This window comes from Triturus cristatus, chromosome 4_1 (genome assembly GCF_964204655.1).
Source record: "Triturus cristatus chromosome 4_1, aTriCri1.1, whole genome shotgun sequence".
In the NCBI taxonomy this organism is placed as follows: Eukaryota; Metazoa; Chordata; class Amphibia; order Caudata; family Salamandridae; genus Triturus; species Triturus cristatus.
This window is the reverse complement of record NC_140585.1, coordinates 171990473-172016076: the sequence shown is the minus strand read 5'-3', so window position 1 is coordinate 172016076 and position 25604 is coordinate 171990473. Positions and strand designations below refer to the sequence as shown.

General features: G+C 43.3%; 1 protein-coding gene across 2 annotated transcripts in view; it reads left to right on the top strand.

The window, feature by feature from the left end:
- The window catches only part of LOC146853827 (membrane-spanning 4-domains subfamily A member 4A-like), a 205619-nt gene that overhangs the window by 131070 nt on the left and 48945 nt on the right, over positions 1–25604 (top strand). The gene's annotated exons all lie outside the window — the stretch shown is intronic.

Genomic DNA, 25604 nt, shown 5'->3' with positions numbered 1-25604 from the left:
CCCTCTAACTCAGTGGTACTCATTTTATCCAACTTGGAAAGATGAAAGGCTGAGGAGACCTAGCAGCATTTGACGTGTGATCAAGAAGTCAAACCATGGGTGTAGCTGGCATGCATTCCACATAAAACAGGTGGCTGTGTGTTGTGGCGAGAAATGCATGCAAAAGCCTTCCTCCCCCACTTACTACCACTTGACTGGATATTCAAGTGGGAGGATCCTTTACCATGGGTGCAAGCATGCCAGAAAGGTGAGATGAGAAGCGTGATGTGTGACTGTCAAGGAACAGAATGTACTTAATTCAGTGTGTAATGAGTTAAAATAGGGGAGCCTATTTAAAACCGTGCTCAAAAAGACGTAATTAAGAGACGTGAAGGCAGCTACTTGGAAGCCAAACACAGTATTCACTGGATGCACCGTGCACCAGTTGCGTGGTCTCTAATTGAACCTGTCTCAGTTAAAGTGGGTGTGCTTGGCACCTACCCAGATGTTCCTGCTTATCACTTCTCACTGCAGTGCACAAGAGACATACAAAATTAACGTGAGAAAATTAATCATGCAAGAATTTACAATTTCAAAGTACATTTAAAGGCAATGAACGGGTGAAATTTCATTGTCCTGGGGCACTGCACCAAGGCAGCTTAATTTGAGGGGTTGCTTCTGCAAAATTATGACAAAATAGACATGTAAACAATGGAGAAAAATAGCTTTCTCATTTATAAGAAAGAAGAACCCCTTTTTTAAAAAAAAATTCAAGATATAGCCTGGGAGTCTTAGCAAAGTCTTGGCATTTAAAGACACATTTCTGGAGTGAAGAACAAACTCATGTAATAAAAATATATTTTAAGTCAATGGAAATACTTTCAAAATGAAACATACACTTTACTGCAATGCTAGGAATGCACATGCTAAGTTAGGAGGCACAACCATTAGTGCTGTGCAATAATGTTTTAGAATAAGGGCAATGCAGAGGAGAGAGAAAAAGACTATTTCAAAGTACAATTTATAAATTAAAGCTTCAGCCAAAGATGCTTAGATAGAGGGCTGAAGGAGACCACACAGGCGTCAGTGACCCAAGGGGTCACTGCAGCGGGGTAGTCCGTCTAATGGACTAATGAGCGGATCTTTATACTCTTTCAATGATAAACTATTGACCACAAAAGGACAACATTATCAGGTGCCTCTGACCTATAGGACATGACGCATTGTGGTCACTTATGGGAAATATCTAAGAAAATAGAAGTGCCACCCACGCTACTAAAATTTTCTCAAAGGTCACAGCATTCTTGATCATGAATCATAATGATATTGGGCACCTATTGAACAGGATTTGAATCACTAGAAAGGCCTATAAGCCAAGTAAGAGAGGGAGAGACGCTAAATTGCAAATCGAGAGAAGGTGACAGACATTATATCTATTAAAGTACACCGCATGTAACTGAAAAAGGAGAAGAACAGAGGACACCCATTACAATTTGGAGAGAGAAGTCGAAAGGCGTTGGCTACTGCCAGGCCTGAGACAGGAAACCACAATGCTATGTGATGAAGGAAAGTAGCTCCCCTTTTGGAAGCACGCAGTTGAAAAAAGACAATGTTAAACTCAATGCGATAAGATGCCTCCCATTCCCTGCAGAAATAAACGTTAAAACAATACAATTTACACCAAATAGGTAATCAAAATTCAAAACAAATGTGAGCTGCCAGTCGCAGTTTCATAAACATGTATTTGTGGCACAAAGTGGGGGACGCCAGATGCAACCTCCTGTCACCAAGTACATGGTTCAAAATATAAATGTGAGGAAATAGTTAAACAATTCCGGGTATAATGTTGTGCACTACGTGGTCAGTTATCTGAAAGTGACCTGTGCTAATTAAATGTGGTGCTGCGCCACATGGGTCAGGCAGGGGCTGGGGGGACAAGGGGTAACTATATAATATGACCGATGCACAAAAAAGGCAGCAGCTTTGATATATAAAAAAAAAGTAACATTCCTAGTTATTATTGGTCTTACTAAATACATGAAAGATTGGTGCGCCAGGCACAGATGCTTAAAAAGACAACCACAATGCATAATAAAAAGACATTTGACCTTAAAATATTCGCACTTCAATTATACAAAATGTGAAGCATATTCTGTACCCCTCTATATTTATAAACCAACAGTGCTATTTGCGCATTCTCCTCCTCTGGCCTAAATGCGTACAGAAGGGTGTCCTAAAATAACATAGCAAAAAAAATAAACGTCTTTACATTTTATTTTAACACAGGAAGAGAACAAAAACCCACATCGGAAGGTGTTCTGTTCACAAACCATAATCACACAATACATATGATGACTGTCTTTGGAAATAAAAATGTATACTGAGAGTCCCTCGCAAAAGCCGAGGGAGTCTGATAACTGTTCATCATAAATCCTCATGTACCAGTCACAAGACGTACAGTGGCACATATCATCCGGGACTCGGAACCGCTCCTGAGTCCGCAAAAAGCTGAGATTTGCATCATGCAAACTCCTTGCCTTCCTGCACAGGCGTGAACTCTATCTCCATTGCACAAAATATATCTATATAATAATAAAAAAACATAATGTAAGCCCTAAAAAAACAATGCTTAAGCTAGCGAAAATATAATATCTAATAAATCATCCCGGGGAACCACTTCTAATCCACTCTAAACAGGAGATATCCGTAAGCCCGTTAGCTAGGCAGGTCCGGTAATCGACCTCTTCCCTATTAGTACTGAAATAGGGGCCCCCTCTGAATTTTCAGAGAAGCGCCAAAAAACACATAGATAATCACTGAAAGATGCTAAACGCAACCTTCCCTTCCCTGTCAGGTCCTTGTGACTTAGATAGAGGTCTTCCCCTAGCTATATGTAGAGAGGCACAGTAACAACTTATAATAATAATAAAACAAAAATGAGCACTGAAAGATGCCAGACGCAGTCTTCCCTCTGACTCCACGAAAGGCACAGTAATAACGTTCATCTATTTATAGGAAGAAAAAGACATAAATCACATAACTTCCTAACTTCACTCTATGGCTCAGAATTCCATTTCGCACACCAGCTTCCTCAGCTTTAGAATGTCCTTTAGCGAGACCAGCTAGACAGGGAAGCAAACTGAAAGGGAGAAAGTACGCAGATGTCTCTCAAGCGCTCCCCTCAAACTGTTACCAAAACAAGACACAAACACTTCAAGTAGTCAACATAAACGTACCCGAGCGTTGTTCTCTGTGGTTCAGTCAGAAAGGAGTCATGAGTGTTTAATCTGCGTCCTCTCGTTCCCAGCTGTCTCCTGTCTGCCGGTACTGCCAATCCGAGTCACGGCACCAAATGTTGGAGGGAGATTTTTTAAGGGTCAAGAGGGCAGGGGGCCGAGCACAGGGCTCAGGGAACCTTCACTGTATGATCGAGGGAGTGAGTTAGGGACAAAAGGAGCACCTTAATGTGAGCCGGGGTGTCTGGGAACGCTCGCTCTAAAAATGAAGGAAACAGATATGTGAGCCATGGAAACTGAGGCTGAAAGTTTAACAGCTTTATTAAGAAGATGCAACTTCAAGAAAAAGACATAAAAATACAAAATACAAATATAGTGGCCGCGCATGAATCAGAAGGAATTGATCTCGTTTGGAGGGAGAAACTTCAGAAAACCTCAAACACACAATTATAAATGCATTGTGAAAAACATAAGTTAAATCAAGGAAAATGTTCTCAGAATGCAAAACACACTTGATCTAAAATACTGAGAATACTCACGCACCTACCTAAAACCTAATAGAAAGCAGCCTTGCAAATTTAATATAAGTATGAAATGCTCAAGAAGAAAACACCAATTTAGAGACAAAATAGCATAGCAAAATAGCATACATAGCATATACAGCAAATATATTGGCAAGTTAAATTGTATCTTAAAAACAAAAAAACAAGAGCTCTTGGGGAGCACCCACCCCCGCCTGCCATCTACTAACAGACGGGTGGGGTAGTCCGCCGAGGACTGTGTGAGCTCCCTTTTTATAAATTTTAAGGCTATGAGAAGAGCCTACAGTAACGTCATCTCACGCGTGTCGTGTCTATCCCACTAAATGCGGAACGTAGACTAGGTGAAAAGTTATATTCTCAGGCCAAGCGCTTATCGTAAATTGCATAGGGCAAGCAGAAAATATGTAATGCAAAGGAATAACATTTACATATATGGATATGTGTCTTGGTTATTAATCACCCCAGCTTGACGCGGCTGCGCTGGGAACATCTCTATTTCTCATGTACAGAGCCAGGATGTGATATGCTATATGTCTTGAAAAACAAGGAGAGGGGCTCAAAAAAGTCCAAAGGGACAGAACACCGAAATATACTGTAAAGTATGAAGAATTCCCTTTGTACTAGTTTCAACTTATATTAAGACCGCTACTTAAATATCCTGTATTGAAGGATGTCGCACAGGAAGATATCATTCAAAGCTATGAACAGTTTAATGTGAGATGTGAGAAGCCCAACAAAAACAACTAAAAAAGAAGATAAAAATATCACAATGATAATTCAATACACAGCAATGTAAAATGAAAAAAGCGTTTGATAATCAAGTATACATTTTTATTAAAACATGTATGTGTTCATGTAAAGAAATACAGAGTTAAAACAATTCACTATGTTCAAAATTTCATAAAAAACAATAATAAACAAAATCACATAGAAGGAGAAATTATCAAACAAAGCACCAAGTTTGTGCCTTAACCATGTTGTTTTGTAATACCTATAGACCAATAATAACCGGGAAGAATCTACCCTGGTTTTTAGTGAACTGGGTCCCAGGACAAATACAACCAAACAACAAGCGTCAACGCATTTCGGTGGTGTAAAAAGATAATAATATTCTTTCCTTCAGTGAGTGTCACTTAAAAGTTCCTAACAGCAAAATATAACATACAATTAGTTACTGCTTTAAAAAGACATACAAATTGATCACAAGAACTTAAAAAAAATTTTTTTTAAAGAAAACATTTCTTCCTGATAAATTGAGAAAAAGCTAACAAATTTCCTCAATTTTAAACATTTATTATGAAGAGTATATAATTAATTGCTGTGAAAGGATCAAAGTGATAATCAATACAGTTAAAAAATTTTTTTTGTTTTTGTTGATCTAAAACCGAAACCAATTCGCACATAGAAAATTATGTAAGTTTCTACACATCCCCCTAAACATATTTCATATTCAAACATCTATTTCCAACTAATATGTGATTCACACCATCTGGTATTCAAATAGTCACCAGAAACGACTGATGTTTCATAAATCAGTTTGCCAATCATGATGATAATGTCAACAATATATATAAAGACCATGATTAGAATATATCACCATCTGTCCTTTTAACTCATCAGCAATAGATAAAGTGTCCCCCCGATGAGTAAATAGAACACATAGATCCTCATAAGTGTTTTAATACCTCAACTCCAGTCGTTGATTAGTAGCTCACAGTGTGTCGCTGACTTTTCCGCTGACAAAGATATTAAAAAGGAAATATTACCTACTGGCGATAGCCAGTAGGTAGTTATAGTTAGGACCACGTTTCCATAGGAAAACCTCAACATTCTATTTTGAATAACTTTAACGCCGGTCGACGAATCCTCGCGAATTTCTCAAAATAGGTGGGGCGCTACGCTCCGCTCCTACCCTGAAAGTCTCAGGGGGATTCGTCAAGCGGGGGCTGAGATAAAAGGGGGGTCCCAAAACGCGTTTTTCCCATGCATTTTTCCATAGGACCTTTAGAACGAGCTACAGCCCGAATGGCTGAACAGAATTACTCAAAATTTGGCAGAGAGGTAGTCCCTAGGTCAAGGAAGTGCCTTTTGTAGGTTTGGTGTAAATCTGTTCAGTAGATTCTGAGAAAATAGCCTTTAAATCAATATATATATCTGAGCCAGCTTACGGTACGCTTACCGTACGCTTACGGTAAGCGTACGGCGGCGTGCGCGAGCGCGATTCTGATTGGCTCTTAGATCTTAGTAAACATTCGAATCGGCCGAAACCAGGAAGCGGCGGCCGCCATTTTGTCTCTCGCACTGAGAGAGATTTTTAAAATCTGAAGCCCAAAAACATGTAAAGGGGCTGTTTTGACAACTCCCTCCCACATAGTCATGTTGAGGGAGTCCCCAAACATCCCCCAAGTGCAAAAACGGTTTTATTTTTTTTTCGGCAATTTCGCGGGGTACGCTTACCGTACGCTTACGGTAAGCGTACGGTAAAAAAATAAAAATAAAAAAAACACTATCCACACTTACCCCACCCCCTGTGCTTTTGGTGGCCGAAGGCCACCAAATGTGCTGGGCTTATAACAATGGAAAAAAACACTATCCACACTTACCCCACCCCCTGTGCTTTTGGTGGCCGTAGGCCACCAAATGTACAGGGCTTATTATAAGGGAAAAAAACTTAGCATTTAAAAAACCGTACAAATTCACTTAAAAAACCATAGGTTTCACACACGTTATAGTTAGGAATTAGCATTTAAAAAACCTTGCAAATTCACTGAAAAAACCATAGGTTTCACACATGTTATAGTTAGCGGAAATTTTACTGATAAAAAACCAGTGAAATTGCCCCGTTATAGTTAGTGCTGGCAACTATAACTCACGCGACCGCAATCTTCTGCTGATGACATATGTGTCTTTATGAAAAAAAAATATTTGTAATATATGTATAGCTAAAAATGTATGGAAGAAGACATGGGCAAATAAGTGCCTAAATACAGTATTAGCATCAGCAGAGGATTGCGGTCGCGTGAGTTATAGTTGCCAGCACTAACTATAACGGGGCAATTTCACTGGTTTTTTATCAGTAAAATTTCCGCTAACTATAACATGTGTGAAACCTATGGTTTTTTCAGTGAATATATATATATATATATATATATATATATATATATATATATATATATATATATATATATATTACCTACTGGCAGTCGCCAGTAGGTAGTTATAGTTAGGACCTAGTTACCATAGGAAAATCGCAACATTCTATTCCCAATAACCTTCGCGCTGATTGACAAATCTTCGCGAAATTTTCAAAACTCGTGGGGTGCTCAGGTTTGCTCCTATCTTGAAAGTTTCAGGGCGATTCGGCAAGCAGGGGCTGAGAAAAAAGGGGGTTCCCAAAACGTGTTTTCCCCATGCAATTTTCCATAGGAACCTTTAGTCGCAGCTACAGCCCGAACTGCTGAGCGGAATTATAACAAATTTGGCAAAAAGGTAGACCTTCTTTCAGTCGTGCCTTTTAGTTAAATGGTGTAAATCCGTTCAGTAGTTTTTAAAATATTAATGGAAAAAGAAATATATATATCTGGGCGGAGCCTAACTACACATCTCATCGTGAGATCTGATTGGCTGTCAGCACTTCATCCAAGAAGTGTTGGCAGCCATCTTGGGAACAATATACATGGTAGCACCTCTTTAAAAAGCATTTCAGTTAATAGAAGGTTTTAAGACTTTAGTTACATTATAAATCATTTGTTGATGGTACCATACTCATTTTAGGAATTGTGGTGTGTTCTAAGGTGATTTTACCATGTGAAAAAGACTTCTGCTGGGATATCATGAATCGTGTTTGAGAGAAAACTATTTTCTCATGTTTTTCCCACAGAGGTTTGGAAGGTGATCTATAAGCTAAACTGAGAGCATATTTTCTGTAAATTCACATTATCTTTCTCAGTTATGTGAGAATGAAGTCTGACATTCTCAGTAAAACATCTACAGCTAGAACGCTAACAGTCCTATTTATGACAAACGTATTGCACACCTGAAGCCATCTTGATTGGAATAAAGTGGTAACTCTTAAAACATTTAATTTAAAAAGGAACAAGATGAGGGGGTTCATTTTGCCATAGAAAGTATGATTAGTGCTGCAGAAAGACAAATTAGGGCACATTTTGAGTGACTTCTCAAATCCTCTTCTATTTCATAAAATAATTCTGACATGCAGACTGAAACATGCAGTTTCAATACAAGAAGCAGACTTCCCTGAGGAGCAGTAACTTTACTACAGTGATCTAATGAGCAATATGGGAGGGACGCCTTATTGGCTTTGCGGTCGCCCCACCCCATTAGTTGTAGCTTTGCTCAGATGGGAATTATTCCATTTTTACCGTGTAGAGCCTGTCCCACCGGCCACAATTCTGTGGCGGTGAAATCTGTTATTTCCATGGCTTTACTAAATTGCCGGTCTTTGCCAAGCCATGCCATTGAAATTAACTCTCTTATCTTAGACCACGAGTTGGATGTACTGTATCTTACTGAGACGTGGCTCGCCCCCAGCTCTGGTCCTGATATGGTCAGAGCACTCCCCCCGGGCTTCCACATAGCCCATCTTGATAGACCTAAAGGGAGGGGAGGAGGAATTGCAGTCCTCTATAGAGACACGCTTGCCTGTAAGATTCAGAATGGAGGGGTGACTGATTGTGAGAGCTTACAGTTCTCCCTTCGGGTGTCTCCTACTGTGTCTTTGGTTGGTTTGTTGATTTACCGCCCCCCTGGACCTTTGGGTAGCTTCCATAATTCCCTTCTTGAAACTACTGCACTCCTTGCCTCTTCGACTGCCAACTTTGTTGTCCTCGGGGATTTCAATATCCATTTCGAGGACCCCACTAATGCCCCGGGAGTCGATTTGCTTGACGACCTTAAATCGTTCGGAATTAATCTGGCCAACTCGGGCATGACTCATGAGAAGGGCCATCTGCTCGATCCTATATTTTCCAACTTGGACCATCTTACTTCATCTTCGGCTCTTGCCCTGCCTTGGACAGACCATTTTTTGGTGTCCGCTATATGGCAATTCGATAGTCCAACTGCAGTGGTTTCACGGGTACACACCCTGGAGAGAGCCTGGTCGAGGCTCCCAGTTGACACCTGGATGCTACATTTGGAGGCCACGCAGCCCTCCCTGGGATCTAACCCTATAGTTGCTGACGCAAACCTTCATACCTGGCTCGTGGATTCCCTGGATACTCTCCTACCTAAAAAGATACAACTCACGAGGGGGAAGAGAACGGGCTCTGCGCCCTGGTACTCACCTGAACTGAGAACCCTGAGGAAGGGATGCAAGAGACTAGAGCGGTCCTGGAGGAGAGACTGGAGTGAGCTGAGTCGCAAAGAATATCGTGCGGCCCTAAGCAGGTATAAATCCGCTATCCGGGTGGCAAAATCAGGATTCTTTGAAGAGCGTATAGGCTCGGCGGCCAACTCTTCTAAAGAGTCATTCAGGGTTATTAAGGAGCTACTGAATGCCCCCGACCCTCCGGTTCGCCACGAGGACCCTCGTAAAAAATGTACAGAACTGGCCTCGTTTTTCAAAAGTAAAATTGACAACATATTGGCCTCCCTTCCTCGGCCAGGTGAGGTCTTGTCCTTGGAGGACAGTTCCACCTCCCAACGTAAGTCGCAATCGGTGGAACTGGCCTCCCTTGGTCCGGTCACTAAGGAGGAAGTTTTGGCGGTTCTGGGGTCTATGAAGAGCGGCTCCCCGAAAGACCCAGTACCGATTAAATATCTCAAACAGGTGTCATCTACAATTGGTGGCCCTGTGACGGACCTGATAAACCTGTCTCTCGTCCAGGGGGTAGTCCCCCCTAGTTGGAAAGGCGCGGTGGTCAAGGCCCTTTTGAAAAAACCTAACCTTGATCCCGCTGACCTCGCTAACTTTCGGCCTATCTCCTTGCTGCCGGGTATCAGTAAGGTGGCTGAGAAGCTGGTGAACAGCCGCCTTTCGGACTTTCTGGAAATCAATTCCCTTCTGGGCGATTCCCAAACGGGCTTTCGCCCTGGTCAGGGGACTGACACCGCCTTGCTGGCGGTCGTGGAGAATGCGAGAAGCATGCTGGACTCGGGAGGATCAGTGGCAGTGATCCTCCTGGATCTCAGCGCTGCTTTCGACACCGTGGACCATCAGGTGCTTCTCCAACGGCTCTCTGGGGTGGGGATTACGGGTTTGGCCCTCAAATGGTTCGCCTCCTTCTTGGAAGGTCGCTCATTTGAGGTATGGGAAGGCCAGGAAAAATCATCTTCATCCCCTCTCCAGTGTGGTGTGCCACAGGGCTCCTCATTGAGCCCTACCTTATTTAACATTTATATGGCCCCCCTGGAGAGTGTGGTACTGCCGCTGGGTATTAAAATCATCAGTTATGCTGATGATACTCAGCTGGTGGTTGGCCTTTCCCAGTCGGCACACCATCCCGACCGGCTGCACACGTGTCTTGAAAAGATCTACACTTGGATGTGCAGCTCTGCCCTAAAGTTAAATGGCTCCAAGACGGAATTGATGCTGCTGGGGAACTCTTCTCCATCTCTGTCCCCCAGCAGCTGGCCAGACTGTCTGGGACCGGTACCTTCCCCCAAGCGGGAGATTAAGAGCCTGGGGGTTTGGCTGGAGCAGGACCTTTCTTTTAAAACCCACGCCAAAAAGACTGCTGGCGTGTGCTTTGGCCTGCTCCGCTCAGCCCAGAAGATTCTGCCTTTACTCCCAGTAGCCACCCGCAGGCTTCTCATCCAGGGACTTATCATCTCGCGGCTGGATTTCAGCAATGCGCTTTTCCTGGGTGCTCCCGAAGCTACCCTGAATAAACTGCAGCAAGTGCAGAATGCGGCTGCTAGGCTTCTGACGGGTCTCCCTAGGTGCCAATCTGCCCGCCCGGCGTTGAGAGCATTGCACTGGCTCCCGGTGAGGGACAGGGTGAAATTCAAATCACTTTGCATTGCCCACAAAGTTCTGCATGGGGTGGGTCCACCCATTTTGGAGGAAATGGTCCAGCCTTACAAGGCCTCTCGCTCTCTCCGCTCTGACCATCAACATCTCCTTCAGGTTGGCAGGGTGAAAAAGGCAAGAACTGGTGGCAGAAGGTTCTCTATAAATGTGGCCTCCCTGTGGAATTCATTGCCCCTACAACTGCGCGCGGAAGCTAGTATTCTTCGTTTCCGTAAACTTTTAAAAACTTTTCTGTTTCCCGTGTAGGCCCTGTTTTTTGCAGTAGTGGCTTGTGCCGTCAAGCGCTGGGATGCCTATCTGGTAACCAGGCGCTATACAAAACTCAGAATAATAATAATAATAATAATAGCAACATTCAGAATTTATGGCAAATGTGTGACACATCTGAATGCCTTCTTGATGGAAACAAAGTAAAAACCTGAAAGTATTTCCTACTGAGGAGACTGCAGTAAATGAGGAAATTAGGAACCTTCATAACAAAGAGGTCTCCCAAGATGGCCACCAGAGACAAAAGAGCCCAAATGTAGCAAAAATATCACCCAGATGTAGCCCAAGTATAACCCATTGACAGAATGTCCCAGAGTGTTCTTAAGAACAACTAGAGCGCTTACTGTCTAACTTATGACAAAAGTGTGGCACACCTGAAGCCATCTTGATTGGAATAAACTGGTAACACTTAAAACATTTAATTTAAAAAGGAACACAATGAGGGGGATTCATTTTGCCATAGAAATTATGATTAGTGCTGAAGAAAGATAAATTAGGGCACATTTTGAGTGACTTCTCAAATCCTCTTCCATTTCACAAAATAATTCTGACATGCAGACTGAAACATGCACTTTTAATACCAGCAGCAGTCTTCCATGGTGAGCAGTAGCTTTACTACAGTGATCTAATGAGCAACTAGAGTGCTAACATTCAGAATTTATGACAAATGTGTGACATATCTGAATACCTTCTTGATGGAATCAAAGTAACAAACTGAAAGCATTTCCTACTGAGGAGACTGCAGTAAATGAAGAAATTCATAACAAATAAATCTCCCCAGATGGCCACCAGAGACACAAGAGCCCAAATGTTGCACAAATATCACCCAGATGTAGCCCACATGTAGCCCAATGACAGAAGTGTGCAAAACACTTTTTATTTTTTGTGTTTTTGCATTTTTATATAGTGCAGACTTGTCAGGTATTGGAGTGCTTTACATGAGAATTGGTTACATCACACAAGAACAAATTCATTTTGGTTGTGGACATGGGGAGATTAAGTGATTTGACCAGAATCACAGAATGTTGAGCTGAAGCAGAAACTCCAACCTGGTTCCCCAGTTGCAAAGTCTGCAGCTCTGGAAGTAACACCACATCCTCTCCCCTAAGTGCAACATTTAATCAAGTGGTCAACTGGATAAAAAACATAAAGATAACAAATAATTTAAAAGTGCTTTGTCGCTATTTGAAAACTCAGAAAATATGTCCTCATTTTAGTTTTTTAGAGCACTAACCATAATTTTGATGCAAATAGGACCCTCTCATATATGTAATTTCTAAAGGAAATGCTCTAGGTATTACAGTCTTGATTACATCAAGATGACGTCAGGCGTGCCACACTTTTGTAATAAATATAGAATGTTAGCAATCTTGTTGTTCATTAGGATACTGTTGGGAGGCAGAGGCCAGGGGCACAGACTGAAAACTAAAGGCAGGTAGGAGGGTGCAGAGGCAACAATTTGACCACACTGGGCAGGCAGGAAGGGCAGTGGCAGCACAACAGACTATGGAGGGCAGTGGAAAGGGGGGCAGGGGCAATAAACCAACAATACAGGACTGGCAAGAGAGGCTGTGGCAATATAATAGACCATTGTGGGCAGAAGGAAGAGGCAGTGGTAGTACAACCATACATGCCAACAGACCCGATTTAGCCAGGAAACGTCTAATGTTTTTAAGCCCAAGTGGGCTTTATTTGATCTGTCTCTTGTCTACAATCTTCTCTTTTTCAATGTAAGTCAAAGGGGAAAATCAATACCCCAGTTTGTTTTCAAAATCTCCCTCTTACCCAGCTCAAAATGTTAGCAAGTATGGTACATTGGATCATGGAAGGCAGGAGGAATTGGGTTAGGGACATGGACTCGGATAACAGAGGACAGGAGGGACGTGGAGAGGTGCACCATACTGACCCTCCAGGGCAGGCATCAGGGTTTGCATCAGCACAATACACCACACAGGGCATGCGGGATGGGAGTGCAGCACAACAATCCGTAGGAAGCAATAGGGCGGGGACAGGACCATGCTCATGGACCATTGAGAACAGAGGGGAAAGAGGCAATGGTAGCTAGCTGACCATAATGGACAGACAGGAGAGAAAGCTGCAGCATAACAGACCATAAAGGGCAGGAGGGACGGATCAAGGGCATTACAATGGAACAGACAAGCCGGGAGGGAGGGAATAGGGGTCTGCACATGGAAACAGAGGGCTGGGGGTAAGAGGGCAGGGCAGGAGCAGCAAGATGACCATGGAGGTCAGGCAGGATGGGCACTAGAAGCAAGACACACCATGGAGAGCAACAGTGAAACTATGATGGCATACACCCAGACCATGGAGGGAAGGTGGGAGGGGGTCAGGGGCAGCAAGCTGACCACACAGGGAAGGTGGGAGGGGCCGTGGCAGCACAGAAGACCATGCATGGCAAGCAGGAGGGTTAGTGGCAGCACAATGGCTATGATGGGCAAGAAGGAGGGTGCAGGGGCATGCACAAAGGACCAGGGAGGATAGAAGGGAGGGTCAGGACCTGGGCACAGACAAGAGAGTTCAGGGGAAGGGGCCTCACAACAGACCACGTGGGGCAGGCAGGAGGAGCAGTTGCAGCACAACAGACCAGGGAGGGCAGAAGGGTGTGGCAGTAAAATGGACCATGGAGGACAGGAGGAAGGGGATAGGGGCATGGAATGTGGACAGGCAGGGTGGAGGTGGCAGGGACAGGTTACAGTCATCTGACAATGCTAGGCAGGTGGGAGGGGAGTGGCAGCTCAACAGAACACTCAGAGTAGATAGGAGTGGCAGGTCCATGGAACATGGTGGGAAAAAAGGATGGAGCAGGGGCATGCACAAAGACATCGGAGGGCAGGGGGAAGGAGAATAGGGGCAGCAAGCTAGGCACAGATGCTAAGTAGGAGGTCAATGATGGGGCATAGAATTGGGCATAGAAGTGGGCAATGGAGGGCAGGAGGAGTGGACTGGTACATCATGCTAAATGGAGGGCAGTGGCAGCACATCAGACCATGCATGGCAGGAGGGAGGAGGCTAGTCCATGGATTCAGACAACAGAGGATAGGGAGGAGGTGGATGGGGCAGCAAGCTAACCGTTCAGAGAAGGCGGGAAGGCCAGTGGCAGAACAACGGCCACACAGGGCTGTAATAAGGGAGCAGGGACATGGACTTGGACAATGGATGGCTAGGAGGAGGGAAGGCAGGAGCAGCAAGCTTGGGTGGGGGCAGCACAATGCCAGGCCCTGCTTCCAACCCCCCACCATCCATTGTGATATGCATCTTGCTTAAAGTTAAAAAAAAACTAGAAATTTGCTGAAAAAAAACAAAGATTACAGGGACGGTATAGTTAGACTCAGATTTCACTCATACACAACCAGTGAAATTCAGCAGTTATAGTTACCTGAGCTAACTATAACTTACGCCCCCGCAATGTACTGCTAATGACCTCAGACATTACATCATTCATGACATGGTCAGTTACATCACTCATGACATCACTCATGACATCTCAAATGAGCTGTGAATGGAATGGAACTATAATCGCTAGAACTTTATTTAGGGATAGCGTGTGTATATTAACACCCCTTTTTTTCCTTTTCTTTCGTATAAGAACCATTATAATACGCAACGTGCCCAGATTAATATGGCCGATAGCCGTTCACATTAAAGTAATGTGTAGTCCATTGTTTATGTTAATGTTTGCAATTCTAAGTATGTATGGAGAAGTGTGGCTCAATGGTTAGAGCGGCAGACCTCGATGCAGAGCACTGGTCCGGGACCAGGGTCTGATTCCCGCCGCGGCAGGGTCTTGGGCTATAAATTCCTCGGACCGGATATTCTCGCCTCAGTGCCTATTCTATATATATAGAAAGGGGGTATCACGGAAAAAATACGTACAATTATTCATAGAGAGAGCACATTTAATTACCCTTTCAAAATTATTAAATAATAATAGCATACATCTGGCATCATTTACAGTATATCACAAGGAAACAGGCGTTTATACAAAGAAAGATACAGACACATATATCACATACCATCAATACAATATATAACAACAAACAATTAACCCAAACGAAAACATTTTTATGAGAGTGTCCCCTTAAGAGGTATCAGGCGGACCACTCGGAGGTAGTCAAACTGAATAATGGGGAACACAAGCAATGTGGGCAAATATAACCCGAACTTTGTTACATGTGTCCCAGCGGCAGTCTGTAAATCACTGAAACTCAAGTGACTCCTCCATTCAATATCTGTACAGATGTGATATATGTGTCTGTATCTTTCTTTGTATAAACGCCTGTGGGTGCCCAGGAGTTGACACTTCACACGGAAAGCCAGGAAGGGTTCTTTCAGCGGTATGAGTACAGCGCTGAGATACCTGTAGTGGTGATCGGCGCTATATAAATACCTATACATTTACAAGTCACGTTGACGGTCATGGGGCAAGATATGCTGAAATTACATTGTGTGCATATTAACACTTGTTTTCTTTTCTTTATTGTATCAATTCCTGAATTTTCACATCGTGCCCAGGCCAATATGGCCGTCAGCTTTTTGGATTAAAGTAATATGTAGTCCTTTGTTAATGTTGGCAACTGGAGGAATTTGTACATTTAAATAAGGATGCTACAATGACGTCTTGTATCATTATCAACGGTCGGACGAGTCGAAACGCGTGGATCACGTCCTTTGCAGATTAAATACTTCCAAACAACAACCTGAGTGCTGATTCCTTCCTTGTAAGAGTGAGAGGAGGTTAAATACATATATATAAAATTCACTGAAAAAAACACAAGTTTCAGGGACATTATAGTTAGAAATTGGATGGGTGACTGGAGAAATACATGGCACAGACAGAAGGATTCCAACACTGCATAGGTATTAACTGGGTATTTAGAAGAGCGTATTAATAGTATGTAGCTTGTTAGAGATCTGCATGCATAGTGTACAAAACATTGTACCTGTACTTGGGTTAGTGGCTAGGCCATTTTTAAGTATATGACTAATAACTGGAGTAATTTCAGTGCTGCAAAGAGAGGGCATGCTAAATGTGTAAGTGCTTAGGTATTGGCAGAGTGATAGGATATGTACATAGTGCTGGATGGGTGAATGGACAAGTGCATGGGACAGACAGAAGGATTCCTAGACTGCATAGGCACTAACTGAGAATTTAAAAGACTGCATCAATGCTATATAGCTGATTAGAGGTCTGCATGCGTAGTGCACAGAATATTGTAGCTGTACTAGTATTGGTGTGTCTATGGTTTCGAGAATGGTAGTCTGTATTTTAGGATGTGAGGAGGAGCATCAGATGATCACGTAGATGATGTCATCAGTGATGTCATTTGAGATGTCATCAGTGATGTCATCAGTGATGTCACGGGCCATGCCATGAGTGATGTAATATGTGACATCATCAGCAGTGCATTGCGGGGGCGCGAGTTATAGTTAGCACAACTAACTATAACGTCCGAATTTCTCTTGTTTTGTACGAGTGACATATCCAACTAACTATAACACCCCTGAAACCTATGTTTTTTTGTGTGAATATATATATGCATATATCTGTCAAAAAACAAAAATAAGATCAATCAATAATTTATAAACTAGCCATATAATAAAAGGGAGCTAAGCTAATAATGAGTGCTCACCTTGAACCATTGAGATAGGTTCACTTTATGTTCATTTTTATATATATTTTGGTTTGCACGATCTATTTTCAATCAAGGTCTGAAAATGGAAATAAATCCATCATTTCCAACATAATAAATTGTTATAACTTTGTTGTTCTCAGTACGTGTAGAGATAGTATCAACTTACCAATCATTAGTATAATTTTGCCCTATCGAAAAGCCAAGAGGGATAGTCAATGATCATCCGTTTCCACTTGTTGGCATGTTCCAAAGGTTTAAGTGTTTTCAATTAGAAATCTGGTTGGCTATAAAGACAACAATAGCTCATTTTAAATCTGAACAGAGGTTCTCCTAATCTCATAAATAAAAGACGAAAAAATTGCAGATGTTTGAATCACCTAGAGCGCAAAGACTATTATATCTTGGCTCCTAAGAGAACATAATCTACACAGAGTGGATCCGTACATCAAACAACCACCATGGTGTAATACCCAACGGTCAGCCGTTAAGGATTTAATAGTTCATAAACGGTTCGTTCCAGAGAGACTAATGTGAAAAATGACTCGTAGATTTGCCACCGAACCTTTCTTGCATGTGTGGCATCAACATACACACTACATATTCGGAATACGAGTCTTAACTATACTCTATCTGTTGTTATCTTAAAGCAATAGCCGTTTCTATCTGTGCCAAAGCCATTCCCATGATTCAAAATTCGAAGGTCAATAACCCACCATTTTGTTAGTTAACTAGGAGCCCCGAACTTGCCTGTATAGCTCTACTCGTCTAAATTTTCCAGTGCCGATCAGCGCATCACAACGATATGCGGGCAAACACGCTCACACTCGTGTATGCACCTTAAATACACGTCAACGCAACCGTATTGCGTCATACGCGTAGGGAACGCGACATAAGAAAATGACGCCACAACCATGACTCCGGCTGGCGCCATCTTTAAATGTAGATGTGTTGATAAGAAAGACTTGACAGTCTATGTTCTAATTATTATATGTCTTATCCCCTCATAGTAAGGGCAATAGGAGCAACAAAATATCAGCCCCAATGTGACGAAAGGTGCAATATGTTTCTATAGTTCATTCTCTGATAGAAACCGTATCCGTTTTCGATCACAGAACAAATACTTTTCTAAATGAGTAGACCCCTAAATAATTCCCAAAGGTACATGGATATGTCAAAGCAGCATAGCGGTAACCATTTCTAAATCGAACAGCCCAAAGCCGGGGTGGGTCGTAATGACAAAATAGGGCTTAACGTATACACACGTACATTACGATCACCAACGCCGCCATTTTGGAACGAGCAAATATTAAATGAAAGTTAATTTCTTCTATTGAGACTTCAATACAGGATATTTAAGTAGCGGTCTTAATATAAGTTGAAACTAGTACAAAGGGAATTCTTCATACTTTACAATATGCTATAGGTCGACAGAATAGAGAGGCAGTGAACTCTGCGCCAGTGAACTTTACACACAGGTAGTATGGGGGCTCTTTAGTTTGGAGCAGGAGGCCTCGCTGAGAGAGGCTGGCTGGGATTTTGGTCTGACAAGCCTAGGGCCTGCTGTTCAGTAAAGATGGGTGCAGGACTTTGGTCAATTTAACAGAAGGCCTAAAAATTTGTCTGGCCAGGCCTACGCAGGGGTACATGCTTTGCTGAGTGACAAGGATGGCTCAGGGTATTTGTTATATAGTAACTAAGGCTCCCTGTTTTCCGTTTTTACGGATTTTTACAGATAAATACAGACAGAAAACAATGTGTTTTCTGCCTGCATTTATTTTTAAAAGTGGATAAATACAGAAAGTTTGCTTCCTTTATGTGACTCTTCGTGCTGTCTTTCATGAATTATAGCCCAACAGCTGAGCCAATGAACAGCATGGGAAATTAAAAAACAGGATGAAATTTAAATAACTGCATCTATCAACATACATTTGTGGTATAATTCTAATATTAGCCAGAGTATGTACTGCTATGTAATATTTAGCAACTTAAATAGCTAAAACACGACGGACATCAAAGTATGAGTGCACGTCTAGCATTTAAATAAATATGGAAATGTACAGATTTACAACTACATTTATACGCAAAACATAAAATAAATATGGATAAATACAGATAAAATGCCCCAAAAATAAATATGGATAAATACAGACGGAAATGTTAAAAAATAAATACCATAAAACCGGGAGCCCTAATAGTAACACAGGACCCTCCGGTCATTTTAACGCGGCCTACTAATTAGGCTGGCAGGGCAAGGACAAGGGTCTCATACCTCAGGTGTGGACAGAACGGGCCTGGGGTACCCTATGATAAAAAATAGACCCTCTCTCAGAATGCTCATCCCACCAGAGCTAGAGGCTGCGACTACTGCGTTAGCATGCAGAGATCCGGTCCTGGATAGCGGCCAGTCAGCAATGTGGGCTTCCCTGCATATCTTCACCAAGCACTACTGCCTGGACAGTCAGGTCCGTCGGGATGGGTACTTTGCCGGGTCGGTCCTGCGGGACTTTACAGTGTGAATTTATTGGGTATCTATTCTAAGGTTAGGAACCTTGAGCTAGGAGTCTCTATTAGATGAACAAGTCACTTGCCTTCGGTAACACCTTATTTGGTAGAGACTCTATCTAACTGCAGATTCCTCATCAACCCACCCATTCTCCCCACTCTGCGAACAAATTTCTAGGGTGAAGGATGTTCCACTTCAGGGTCCCAGTTTTCCACACCAGTGAATAGTGTTCTTTGTAGCTCTGCCCTCCTAGCATAGAAAGTTGAGAAAATAAACTGATGTCAATTCGCTGGGGTGACACCTATATAGGCACTGTGCACGTCACTTCCAGCGCAGACAACGCCGATGACACCACGCGGAGCCGAATGATGTGGCCTACCGGTGCACAGGGGTACTGCTCACAAAAAAATTCCAGATCCAGTCTGATGCCTGGGGATAATTCTAAGGTAAGGAATCCGCGGCTATATAGAGTCTCGATCAGATAAGGCGTTATCAAAGGTAAGTAACTTGTTCATATAGAGCTATGGCAGGTAATTTGGGTGGGGCCTATTGATCGGAGGGGGAATACTCTTTGTCGCATACCCGTTGACATGCAACAAGCACTAAGGAATTGATAGACTCTGCCTCGCTGAGCTGTCCAAAAACATGTAGACTTATATACTCTTGCCATTGAGTAAGACAGGAGTCTAATGTACATTAAAAAAGGAAATGCGCTATATTCTGTGCTACTGCGATGTTGAAATTTATCCCATGGTATAATGGCGTCAAGTGAAACAGCAAAACATGCAGGGAAAAGGGTTGATAACCAATATATGGTGATTACATCCGCTCATGTAAATAAGAGCAACTTGTGGTGAAGAAATCCTACCACAAGAGCGCATTAAGCAAGCGCGAGCGGCTGCTTGTGCTGCTGTTTATGTTCTGTTGCATTTAGCACTAGTTTCTTAGAGCAAAACACATCCTCACATCCATTTTGGATGCAAGGGAGTGTATTTGCGCAAAGTAAGTAGTGCTCAATGCAGAATTGCTCTTCTCACTTATTTCTCACCAAATGTTTGGGTAAATCCATGTGATTACATTACACGGAATTGCGAGAGTTACGCCGCCCCTATCACTGAATCACCAACAAGTTCATTGACACTTCAGAATAGGATGCAGCCTCACATAAAATATGGTACTGCAACCTGTAGACTGGGTCTCCACAATAGAAAGGCCCTTGAAGGTGTTGGTGGTGGAGAAGGGAGAGGGACATCTTAAGGATTTTGGGCGCCCCGGGCCAAACATAATTTGAGTCTGCATGCTCTGAACAACTTTGAATATATTATCCATTTTTAGCTCATTCAAGCTATGTTAGAAATTGGGTTTCTGGTTGGCAGAGTTATGCATTCTGTCCAAACAGGAACCACAATCCTAGTCAGGGTAAGTCAAAAGCACACTATAAATTAATCTGTGCTTACCCTGTCGTAGCTTGGCACAGAGGAGGTAGGATTAATTTAAGAGGCAATGTGTAAAGTATGTGTGCAACACTTCAAACAGTAACACAGTGAAAACACAACAAAATGCTCCACACCAGTTTAGAAAAATAGATTATGATTTCATAAATAAAAGAAGACCAAAATGAAAAAATCCAATAAGTAGAAGTCATGATAGGGCATTTTTAAAGATTAAAAGTGTTAATAGTCCACTAATGGGGGTTATCTGGCCGCATTGGAGTGGGGCAAAAATCAAAAGTTCAGGCCTGCCGTGAAGGAGTGCAGGCCAGGCACTGGAGCCACGCAAGTCCCGCTGAACAAAATGCCTTGATCCTGTTGGCAACAGCGAGACGCGGGGTATAGCTGAGAGATGCATCAATGTCGATCCTGCAGTCGATGTGATGCGACAATTTTCTCCATGCAATGATGGCGATGCGCCTGCTCTGAAGATGGTGCCTGAGGCTGAGATATGTTGGTTCAAAAACCTGTGCGCCATTTTCTCTATGCAGTTAAGGGGATGCGTTGATCTTCTCTCACTGCAGCGCCAGCGCTGCAGTGGTTCTGATGCATCGGTTCTGGAGGGAATGCGCTGGTTCTGAGTGCGATGCACCAGTACTGTTTTAAGAATTCTGTTTATTGAGAACAGGGCAAAATAAAAAGCGGTTACAGATTGATGTATGGTAAATACTTTCATGTCTCATCCCACATCACCATAAGCATAACAATAAGACAGTCAGAGCAGGAAGTATTAGGCAGAAAGTTACAAGCCACCCTTTCTCACCCACCTCCCTCACTCAGAAGCCACATCAGATGCGGTCAGAGGCAGAGGGCAAATGTTCCCTCTATACTTATTCCACGCAACCCATATTCTCTCCCATTTTTGGGGGCATCCTCGGTTTACATATGTCGCCTTCTCTGCCGCCATGGCCCCATCCATGTCCCCGCACCAGTCATGGAGTGCCGGATAGGACTGTGACCACCATAATTGGGGTATACTACGTTTGGCGAACTTCCTCCCAAGTTTCGCCCAATCCTGTGATGCGTGATTGAGATCAGTGGGTTCCCAAATATTTAGTAGACATCTTTTAGGCTCTAGCATGACTCAGACTCCACCTACTTGTGAAATAGTTCGCATAACCGCTGCCCAGTAGGGCACTACTTGTGGACACTGCCATATTGTGTGGTAGAATGTACCCTCGTCCCCACAGTTCCTCAGACAGAGTGGATTTGCGGTTCCCCCTATTCTGTATAATATCACTCTGGTATAGTACGTGCGGTAGTATCTTTAGTTGTACCAGTCTTAGTCTGGAGGAGATCGACGAGAGCGCCTCCTGCCAGTCTGTGTCGTCCAAGTCCCCCAGTTCGTTAAACCATTTTATACGTAGAGGTGTCATTGGATCTGGTAGGTTGTTGATGAGTTTGTAGTAAGTGAGAGAAGTGGCCTTCTTGTCCATGTAATCGGTCAACAACCTATCTTCCAGGGGGGAGGCCTCTGGAAGTGTGGTACCAGTTGGTATAGCTGCCATGAGTGCGTGCCTGATCTGTGTGTATCTAAATATATCCAGAGGGCGCCAGCTCATATTGTTCCTGGAGGTGGGCAAAGGTAAGCACCTCACCCTTAACCCATAAATCACCCACCGTAGATATTCTGATGGAGTCCCAGTGGTGGAAATCCGTACTATTCCGGAGCCTTCCCAGACGTTACGCCTCCAAGAGTGGGGTGAGTTGGGTTATAACTCCGTCCCAGCCTAGTTTTTTAAGTGCTATACCAAATCTGGACTGTATGCGCCGTGGGTCCAATTAGTGGGGTAATCTGCTTTTTAGTGTATAGTGCCCTCATTATGCCCCCCTCTCCCAACCCATGTCAGTCCGCTCTAAACTCGGGATCTGTTTGCGGAGCATGAAGCCATTGATTAAGTACCTTCAACTGCGCCCCCCAATGATATAGTTGTATATTTGAAAGTGCTATGCCCCCATCATTCCATGGCGCTGCGTGCCGGTTTGTTCTACCAAAGTACATTAGAGACTTCCACCGCTATCGCCTTAAAGTAGCTTGGTGGCACAGGAAACGGGGTATTCTCCAGGGCCAAAAAGGAACTGGGGAAGCGCCATAATCTTAAAAAGTTCTGCTTTCCCAAGCAGTATCAACGGCAGGGACTGCCAATGTGCTGGTATTGTGCCCCCAACAGAGGTGATACTTCAGTTCTGCCTCATGCAGCAGGGGATGCATCGTTTTCACTTGAGAAAGCACCTGAATCCACTTTCAATGGACCTGGCACAGGGAGCAGAAAGCGAGACTTTGATATCGCTAAGTCTCAAAAGAGGAGGCAAGCCAGCATGGCCTTGGAGACCAGTCTGGGTTCAAGCAAGAGTTCAATTCTTCCTAAGTAGGGGCATTGGGTAGCAGGCAGCAGGGAAGCACAGCAGAGTGGTAGTTCTTCCAGAAAAGCAGTCCAGCAGAGTGGCAGTCCTTGTAGAAGCACAGCAGTCCTTCTCCCTGGCAGAGTTTCTTTACAGGTCTAGAAGTGTCCCATTTAGTGGGGTCAGAGACCAGGAACTTATACCCTGATGTGCCTTTGAAATGGAGGTGACTTCAAAGAGGAGGTTTGAAGCACACAGAAGTCCTCCCTTCTCAGCCCTGGATCCAGACTCACTAAAAGGTGGTAATCAAACTTTGTGGGGGGACAGGATACTAGCCATTCAGGTGTAAGTGTCAGCTCCTTCCTACAATCCTGCCCAGGATGAGCCATTAAGATGCAGATGGGCACTCAGTCACTCCTACCCTACCTTTGTGTGTGGCTGTGTAGAGGGAATGCACAAAGTGCATCTGTCTCCCATCCCAGACGTGTATTGAAGACAGGCTGCAGGCACACAGAGCTTTAAAAGAAGCTTTAAGGGAAGAGGTGTGGCGCCGCGGCCAGGGCGACTGACTCCGGAATCTGGGGATCACGAGTGATTGTTCGAGCTTTACAAAATGTGGATTATAAGAGCAGAGAAATACCATCTTTCTAAAAGTGGCATTTCTAAAATAGTAACTTATGAGAGGGGTAGGCCTGATAATAGTGAAAAACGAATTTAGGTGTTTTTCAATACGAGGACATGCAAAACATAAAAGTACATGTCCTACCTTTTATTTACACTGCACCCTGCTCAATGGGCTACCTAGGGCCTACCTTAGGGGTGACATATAGGTAATAATAAGGGAGTTTAAAGCTTTGCAAGGGGTTTTAAATGCCAAGTCGACATAGTAGTGTAAACTGCCCATAAAGGCTCTGCTTTGGCAGGCCTGAGACATGTTTAAAGGGCTGCTTGTGTGGGTGGCACAATCAGTTCTGCAAGCCCACCAGTAGCATTTAATTTATAGGCCCTGGCCAAAGGTAGTGCTCTCTACTAGGGACTTACAGATAAATTAAATATACCAATAGTGGATAAGTCAATTAAAGCAGGTTTAGGGGAGAAGAGCAGGCACGTTAGCACAGGTCAGCAGTATTAACGTTTCAACAGAAAGAATACAACAAACAGTGAAAGTAAGCAGGCAGAACGTTTGGAAAGACCACCCTAAGGCTGTCATGCCAAACACACATCCTCAGCAACCATGGTGTGATCATTGACAACATTCTTTGTTGGCCCACAAATCTTCAAGGGGACCCCAGTCCTTCAAGGGTCCACCATAAAGTGCAAAGCTTTTGAATATTTATGAGATATTGGAGACCTGGGAGTTCCTTTTCATATTATGCAGGGGGCCCTATAATTTATGCATTGTGTCACTGTCTGGAACTGTCCAGAAAGCTTAATGATGGGGGCCCTTGAAAGGTGGAGGCCCTGAGCCAGAGCCAGAACCCACTTTGCCCATGCCTTAAAGCATCTCTGTACTCTGGGCGCATGAAGGTGGGGCATTTATTTTGAGTACAGCGGGCTAGTCCCATTGAAAAATATGAGCATTTTTGTGAAAGATTTAACAACTAATATTTCCATAACTGAGAACCTTTGTTTAATTGCTCAGGCCCTCAGTAGTCTTCTCAGGTCAGACCAGGCTAATCAAGAAAGATAGACGTGGACAGGTGACCTAGACTTGTCATCAGTAAGAGGCGCAGTGGGTCTTTAACTTCAAGAAGCAATCTAGGAAGACTATCACATTTAAATAAAAGACCAATAAAGCTGAAAAATCAAAATGGGATAGCTCTTAGAATCCTGTTCCCTAGTCTTCCTGCTTTTGCCTTGATGACCTCTGCCACAAGGGGGAGCACGACCTACACCTAGTGAAGCCTATCTATTTTTGTACCTTTGATATTAATAGAACATGAAACAATATAATGCTTCTATGCCTCCTGGTTACCAATGATAGCATAGCTGACCATGTATATATGTCACTTAAGTGAGACTTTTGGGTCGAATTCTGAATTCTAGAAAATCGGGGCCGATTTACTCATCTTTGACACAACCCAGGGCATCAAGCAAAGGTACTGTCCTGTGTTTTGTGAAAAGGAGACAGCAGAAATGTGACATCTACCAAGATATAGAGCATTTTTGTTGCCTCCTAGAACTGGTGCACTGGGCGTGGCCAAGGGCTACTGCAGACACCCTTGCACTATGGTAAAAGGGGGACTGCATTACAGGCAGGATTATGTATGTGCAGGAAGGGTTATTTTCCAGCACAAAACAATCATTATAGGCATTTTTGTCTCTCTATGTGTGCTACGTAATGCAACACAACTAAAAAGAGGAAATAACAAGTAAAACTAAAGATATTTCTCAATGTTACACCTAATTTGTGAAGGAGTAACATTTTGACACATTCTCAAGTTTACAAGTCTATATAAATCTGAGAATACGCCAAAATCTAAGGGTGGCTGCATGGGAATGTCCATGCTCTACCTATGGAATGCCTTCCAAGTTAAAATGTAACTCAATTGAGTGCAAGCAGCTGTTTTGAGTTACATTTCTTTACAAACCACAC